The sequence below is a fragment of the Rattus norvegicus genome, chromosome 6 (assembly GCF_036323735.1).
Source record: "Rattus norvegicus strain BN/NHsdMcwi chromosome 6, GRCr8, whole genome shotgun sequence".
In the NCBI taxonomy this organism is placed as follows: Eukaryota; Metazoa; Chordata; class Mammalia; order Rodentia; family Muridae; genus Rattus; species Rattus norvegicus.
In genome coordinates this window covers 16,356,424-16,363,605 of record NC_086024.1, presented here as the reverse complement: position 1 = coordinate 16,363,605, position 7,182 = coordinate 16,356,424, and the positions used below count along the sequence as shown (strand labels likewise).

At 48.4% G+C, this 7,182-nt stretch overlaps 1 long non-coding RNA gene across 2 annotated transcripts in view; it reads left to right on the top strand.

The window, feature by feature from the left end:
• Nucleotides 1-49: 49 nt before the first annotated feature.
• LOC134479093 (uncharacterized) overlaps nucleotides 50-7,182 on the top strand; it is an 8,037-nt gene continuing 904 nt past the window's right edge. The window contains exons 1-4 of one of the 2 annotated variants that reach the window (XR_010052164.1): nucleotides 50-186; nucleotides 283-403; nucleotides 1,537-3,763; nucleotides 4,891-7,182. The exon at nucleotides 4,891-7,182 is cut by the window's right edge and continues 904 nt beyond it. This is a non-coding gene — a long non-coding RNA (uncharacterized LOC134479093). Of the gene's footprint in view, nucleotides 187-282; nucleotides 404-1,536; nucleotides 3,765-4,890 lie in introns of those variants that run through there. The other variant, XR_010052163.1, reaches the window with a different exon arrangement.

Genomic DNA, 7,182 nt, shown 5'->3' with positions numbered 1-7,182 from the left:
CACAATAGGCAGCAAACTTAGGCAGATCCAAGTGACCAGAGCGTCCTGCTGATGGGACGAGGAGGACACCAGATTGCACGGCAGGTCCCCTAACTGAACTCAGCAAGCCCTTCAGGTCTTCCTCCACCAGACTCCTCGAGGGACAGTGTTCAAGACCCCGGCAGGGCTGTGGATGCCGTTCAGTTGGTAGACTCCCCTAGCATGCACGGAGCCCTGGGTCTTTGGTTCTTGCTATGATTTAAACGGGATCTAATGGTCCATGCCTACCATTCTCACACTCAGGAAGCAGAGGCAGGAGACTCAGAAGCTCAAGAACATCTCCAGCTACACAGCAAGTTCAAGACCACTACGTGAAACCCTGCCTCAGACCTAGCAGTGGGCTGGAGAAATGGCTCAGGAGTTAGTGAGTACACTCTTCTTATGGAGAACCAGAGTATCCTTTCCAGCGCCCGTGTAGTGGGACTTATAACGGCCTGTAACCGTGGCTCGGGGGGATCTGACCCCCTCTTCTGTTCTCTGAGGACACTATATTCACAGGCACATACTGCCCCCCAACACACACACACACACACACACAGTCTCTCACACACATACGCACATATACAATCACATACAGTCACACACACATACATAATCATACACACACTCACACACACACAGTCTCTCACATACGCACATATACAGTCACATACAGTCACACACACACACACAGAGTCTCTCACACACATACACACATATACAGTCACATACAGTCACACACACATACATAATCATACACACACTCACACATGCACACACACATGCGCACACACACAGAGTCTCTTACACACACATATACAGTCACATACAGTCACACACACATACAAAATCATACAGTCACATACACACACACAGAATCTCTCACACACACACACACATATATAGTCACATATAGTCACATACATAATCATACACTCACACACACATACACACACACACACAGAGTCTCTCACATACATCTGCACATATACAGTCACATATAGTCACACACACATACATAATCATACACACACTCACACACACATACACACATATACAGTCACATATAGTCACATACATCCATACATACATAATCATACACACACACACACAGAGTCTCTCACACACATCCGTACATATACAGTCACACACATACATAATCATACACACACTCACACATACACACACATGCACACACACAGAGTCTCTCACACACATACACACATATACAGTCACATATAGTCACATACATACATATATACATAATTATACACAGAGAGAGAGAGAGAGAGAGAGAGAGAGAGAGAGAGAGAGAGAACGAACAAAACAGATGGTCTTAGGGATCTGGCCCTGGCGGGCTACGCCCAGGCTGACTCTGCTAAAGATCGTGTTTTGTATCCCTGTTGTTTTAGAATATCAGGAATTGAAACCAAGTTCAGCAAGGCAAGTTCTCTATCACTGATTTATATCCCCATAACCCCTACTTTTTAATATACAAACTTTTTTATTTTGCGACAGGATCTCAAGTTACCCAGGCTGGTTTTGAACTTATTCTATAATCCAGACGGGCCTTGAATTTGCAGTCCTCCTGCCTTAGGTTTGTGAGTAGCTACGATTTCAGCTGCCTGCCACCAGGCCTGTCTTGTGTCATTTCTTTTTTTTTTTTTTTTGGTTCTTTTTTTTTGGAGCTGGGGACCGAACCCAGGGCCTTGTGCTTCCTAGGTAAGCGCTCTACCACTGAGCTAAATCCCCAGCCCCTTGTGTTCATTTCTTATCCATCTTCTGATCACCTACACCCCATGCCTTTGGAATTGCAGTAAATTCGGAGTCCTGAGCCCCTCCACCCTACTCAGTGAAACCCAGAACATGCATTTTCAGTACAGTCCAACAGGACTGTGGAAACTCTCTCCTTCCCATGCTAAGCCCTCTTGCCAGGATCCGCCTCTCTCGCAGCAAAAAAGCCTGGGGGGGGGGGGACCCTCCCTGTTAGAACCCCTACTGTCCCAGTTTTCCTCCCGTGGGTGAGGACCCTGCCCCTATAAATGGCCTTGTCAGAGAAGATTTTAGAAGGTAAAGACAAGCCAGCTTAGAGCAGAGTTGTGATGGGGGCACTGGGTGAGGACAGAGGCTGAACTTCCCAGACAAAGAACAAGGCTTAATCATATTGCCCAAGGGCTACGATCCAGCTCTGCCCAGAGCCTTGAAGAGACTGAGAAATAAGCCATTTGTTCCTCTTTGGCGTGGGAAGAGCTCTGGTTAGAGAGGCAGCCTGGTCTGCACGTAAGGCTCAGCTCAGGCCTCCCCGGCTGTGTGACCTTGAACACTGACTTCATCTTCTGTGGTGCTCGGTTCCCCCCTGAGACAGAAAGCATTCATCACACAGCCCTTATAAAGAGTAGACACAGTGACATAAGGACTGCTCTGGGCTGCTGCTTGTTGAATGTGTGAGTGGGTAAGTAAAAGAGAATAGAGGGGGCTGGGGAGATGGCTCACCAGTTAAGAGTGTGTGCTGCTCTTACAGAGGACCCCACTTTGGTTCCCAGCACCCACATAGTTCACTATCATTCCAGGAGAGATCCATGTCTTCTTCTGACCTCCAAGGGCACAGGCATACATGTGGTTCACATACATGCAGGCACTCACTCCCATACATAAAATAAAATTTGAAAAAGTGGATGGATGGAGGGATGGATGGAAGGATGGATAGATGGATGAACGTATGGATGGATATATAGATGGATGGATGGATGGACGGACGGATGGATATATAGATGGATAAATGGATAGATGGATGGATGGATGGATGATACTGGGATGGATGCATGGACAGATGGGACAGACAGATGGATGGATGAATGAATGGGTGGATGGATGGATGGATGGATAGACAGATGGACAGATGATGGATGGACAGATACATGGATGGACAAATGGATGGATGGATGAATGGATGGATGGATGATAATGGGATGGATGCATGGACAGATGGACAGACAGATGGATGGATGGATGGATGCATGGATGGATGATGGATGGATGGATGGATAGACGAATGGACAGATGATGGATGGACAGATACATGGATGGACAAATGGACGGATGGATGGATGGATGGATAGACAGGTGGATGGATAGACAGATGGATAAATAGATGAATGGATGAATGGTCCATTCCTTCTTCCAGTTCTCCCAAAGTCCCTCTCTCAGCCATCATGCTGATGTCAAGGCTTTCTTATGTGGCACCAGGACTCCTTCGTGCAGGGTACACATATATCAGGACACAGCAGCAAACTGCTGGCTCAGCTCAGGACACCTCTCTGGCCAGTATCTCAGCACAGCCCTGTGTGTAGACCTGTTTGGAAAAATCAGGTGTGTGGGTGGGACACAGATTTGGGTCCAGGAAGACAAGGCGGAGAGAGTTAGCAGGTGGCCATAGCTAAACAAGAGAAAGCAGTCCTATGCGGAGTATCCGGAGAAGATTCGTGAAGAGGTGACTTCTCGGTCTTTAAGAATGGGTGTGGGGTTGGGGATTTAGCTCAGCGGAAGAGCGCTTGCCTAGCGAGCGCAAGGCCCTGGGTTCGGTCCCCAGCTCCGAAAAAAAGAAAAAAGAAGAAGAAGAAGAAGAAGAAGAAGAAGAAGAAGAAGAAGAAGAAGAAGAAGAAGAAGAAGAAGAAGAAAAAGAATGGGAGCACCCAAGCTGGAAGAAGAGTGGTCCAAGGAGAGAGAACAACCTAAGCAAAGGCAGGTAGGGTGAAAGGGGTAAATATGTCTGGTAGGAGCCCAGGTAGAGAAAGGGATTTGAAGTATCGTGACTTAGGGAGGCTATGGTACAAATGGGGAATGAGAAAGCAAGAACTGATAGATGCAGATTCAAGCAGAGTTCGGGGCCATGGTCAGGGTCTGGTCTCTCCGACTCCCTGCAAGTCTTAGACCACAGCCACTTTCGGATCCCCTTTTCTCCCTTCCCAGCAGGCATTGGCGAGCCCTAGACTGAGTGGAAGGGGTTATCTGCTGGCTCTTCAGAAATTCAGAGCATTGGGGTGGTCTGTGCTCTTAGTAGCCATCAGTATTTGTAAAGCTGCATAGACCATCACTGACTAGAAAGGAAGAGATGGAGAGGCCCAGGCCCTGTATGCTGCAGTCTGGGCTCTGCTGGTGTGCGTGTGAGGGTGAGGTGCTCAGACACATGCAACTTCTCCTCTGGTCACAGATTCCCTTACTTCCTGCAGCCTGCAATCAGCAGGTCTCTCCCCTCCTCTGCACTTTCCCCAGCTAACCCAAGCCACACAGATCACTGCCAACCAGCCAGCCAGCCAGCCAGCCAGCCGGCTGGCCAGCGGGCGGGTCTTATTTCCCTGGAATGTTGGCATCAAACTCAAGATCGGAAATGAACTCATTATCTGATTATTTTTATTTATGAAAATATAACTGCTCAGGGAGAGGCCTTTCTTGAATAGTTCTCTGAGTGGATGAGTAATCTCTCCCCTTCACAGACACTCATTAAAAGCTTCAAATGCTCAGAGCCCTTTTCATGCACACACATCTATACTCCTATACACATGGACAAGTTACAGAGAGAGAGAGAGAGAGAGAGAGAGAGAGAGAGAGAGAGAAGCTTCATGTTGCGGCAAGAAGCTGTTTTCAGGTGTACAGACATCACACGGAGATGTGGTCTGGCATACAATAGTCTCTTTGAGGTCAAGGACTTTGTGTCGTTTATCCACTGTGGAAACCCCAGTGGTACCTAATAGGCAATTAGTAAATACTTGCAGAATGAATGAACAGATAGCTAAGTAATAGGTGTTTGTATTCACAGAGACATTACTCAGACACACGCTTACAAGCATGCACACCCGCTTCTCTCTCTTCCAGGAACAAAAGCGGAGAACCCCTCACTCCACAGCCTGAAGTCTTCATACCATGAACACAGCTGAAAGCAAGCCATCTAGAATCTTCCAGTAAAGATGTCCACTGTCAGTTGCTCAGAGGTCAAAGCAGTGCTTCCCCTGAGCCACTAAGGCTCCCTACAAGCTCAAAGCCATCTGAGAGTCTCCAAACCTAAGACCAGACGTGTCAGTCTTGCCAAGGAAGCCTAAGGGGGTTAGTGAGGGCAAACGATTTTCCAGGAATGTTCTGTGAGAGCTTCCCACTCTCGCCCATGCTTGGCTGGATCACAGGTCAGTCTTGGCATGAGTCTTAGGCAATACCAGTCCCCCAGGCTCAAGCCTACTCCCCACCCCTCACAGTTATGACCCAGGATATCCACGGCCTATGGCCATCTTTCTGGGAGCAGCCAGGCTGGAGGCGAGGCATGGGAGACAAGCCTACAGAGGGGCTTTCTGGAGGCTCATCTGAGAGCAGAGCCTTGTAGCAATCCCCAGGTGCTCCCCTCTAAAGCTGGCTGAAAGGTCTCTGGATGAGAAGAAGGCTGACTTGAGGTGGCATTCCTGTTGGTCACATGACTTCAAACATGTCAATGGCCCTGGAGCTCCAGCTAGCTTCAGTATCTGGGACAGTTTCATCTTCCTGTCTGGGGTTCCTCCCCTTCCTAGACCCCACTGCTCTCTGACATTCACTGAGGAAAAGAAGGCACAGATCAGTCAGGCCTGGTGGCTTTAACCCAGCCCTAGGGAGGCTGACAAAGTCAGAGCTCTAAATTCAAGGCCAGCCTGATCTACAGAGCGAGTTCCTGGACAGGGCTACACAGAGACAGAAAGACCCTGAAAAAAAATAATAAAAGTAAAATAGAATCCACCTCTCCTCCTGGCATATTTCAAGCCTTGTCTCATGGCCCCTTAGAGAGATGGGGGCACTGCGGGCCTCGTCCTCCAGGTCTTCACATCCATTAGTGCGAAACTGCTACCTGATCTACCAAGAAGCTACACCTAGAGGACACTAAAGACAATGCCAACTTGTTTGGCTAACACCACTCGGTCCCAAAGCTGAGCTAGAGAGACGTATTCTGCTCAACGTGTTCTGTACCCGAAAGAAACGTGTATGTCCACAAGTAGGTGTGCACACGAATGTTTCAATCATGGAGGTTCAAATTGGAGCATCCCAAATGCCTGTGCGCAGTGGGTGGTTAAACCGACTTCGATGTGCTCATGCACTGGAACACTCCACAGTGACTAAAACAACAAAAAGCATCAGGCAGGGAGACTCTCGAAGGCATTATGTTGAAGAAAATCAACCAGACACAAAGCCACCATCTGATACCATCAGTATGAAGATCAACAACCTATGATGGTAAAAGTCAGACCCAGGGGTGGTCTTCTCTGGAGAAGAGCACGAGGTGGTCTTGAAGTATTTAATGCGTTGGTCTGTGCTTATATGGGTATAGACACGAGAACGGCAACCTAGCCAGATGTTCTAAGTTCAATAAACTCAATTGCATATAAATTATCAAGAGGAATGGACCCAGTCACATAGGCTCTAACCCAAACAGAACAGAGTTCTGGGTTAAGGGGAAGAAGAAATGAAAGGAGCAGACAGTGGGAGAGCTAAGGCCCAGGGCTGGTGGGCAGCACAGTGCAGGGCTGGTTGTGCTACTTACAGCCTAGGAAGGCTGAGTGGCTTCACCAGGGAGGAGCTGCCAGGCGTACAAGCAAGGACCTGGCCAAGCACCTTCAGTGGGTCTCCTGCACAGGGCTGGCATCTTGTGAGCCGAGGTGGCACCTACCTTCCAAGCACACTGTCTGCCCACCTCCTTTTTTCCTTCCTAACAGCTGTGGGGCAAAGGAAAGACTGAGCCCCATGTCTGTCTTTTGTTCCAAGTAACAGTCAAACCCAATTTGCCCAAATGTGCTTGAATAAAAAGATATAGAGGAGGGTTTGAAATTATGGATCAATTGATAGAGTACTTGCTTGGGATGTGTGAAGACATGGGTTTGATCCCCAGCACCACAGAAACCAGGCACAGGGCACATGCTGTAGTTAGAGCACTCATGGAGTAGGGACAGCAAAATAAAAAGTTCAGGGTTGGGGCTGCAAAAGTAGACCAGCAGCTAAGAGCCTGTGTTGCTTTGCAGAGGACCTGAGTTCGATTCCCAGCACCCACAGAGTGGTTAACATCTTTAATTCTGGTTGCGGAGGATCAGAACCCCTCACTCAGCTGCCTCAAGCACCACACACACAGTACACAGATATGCACACACACACACACGC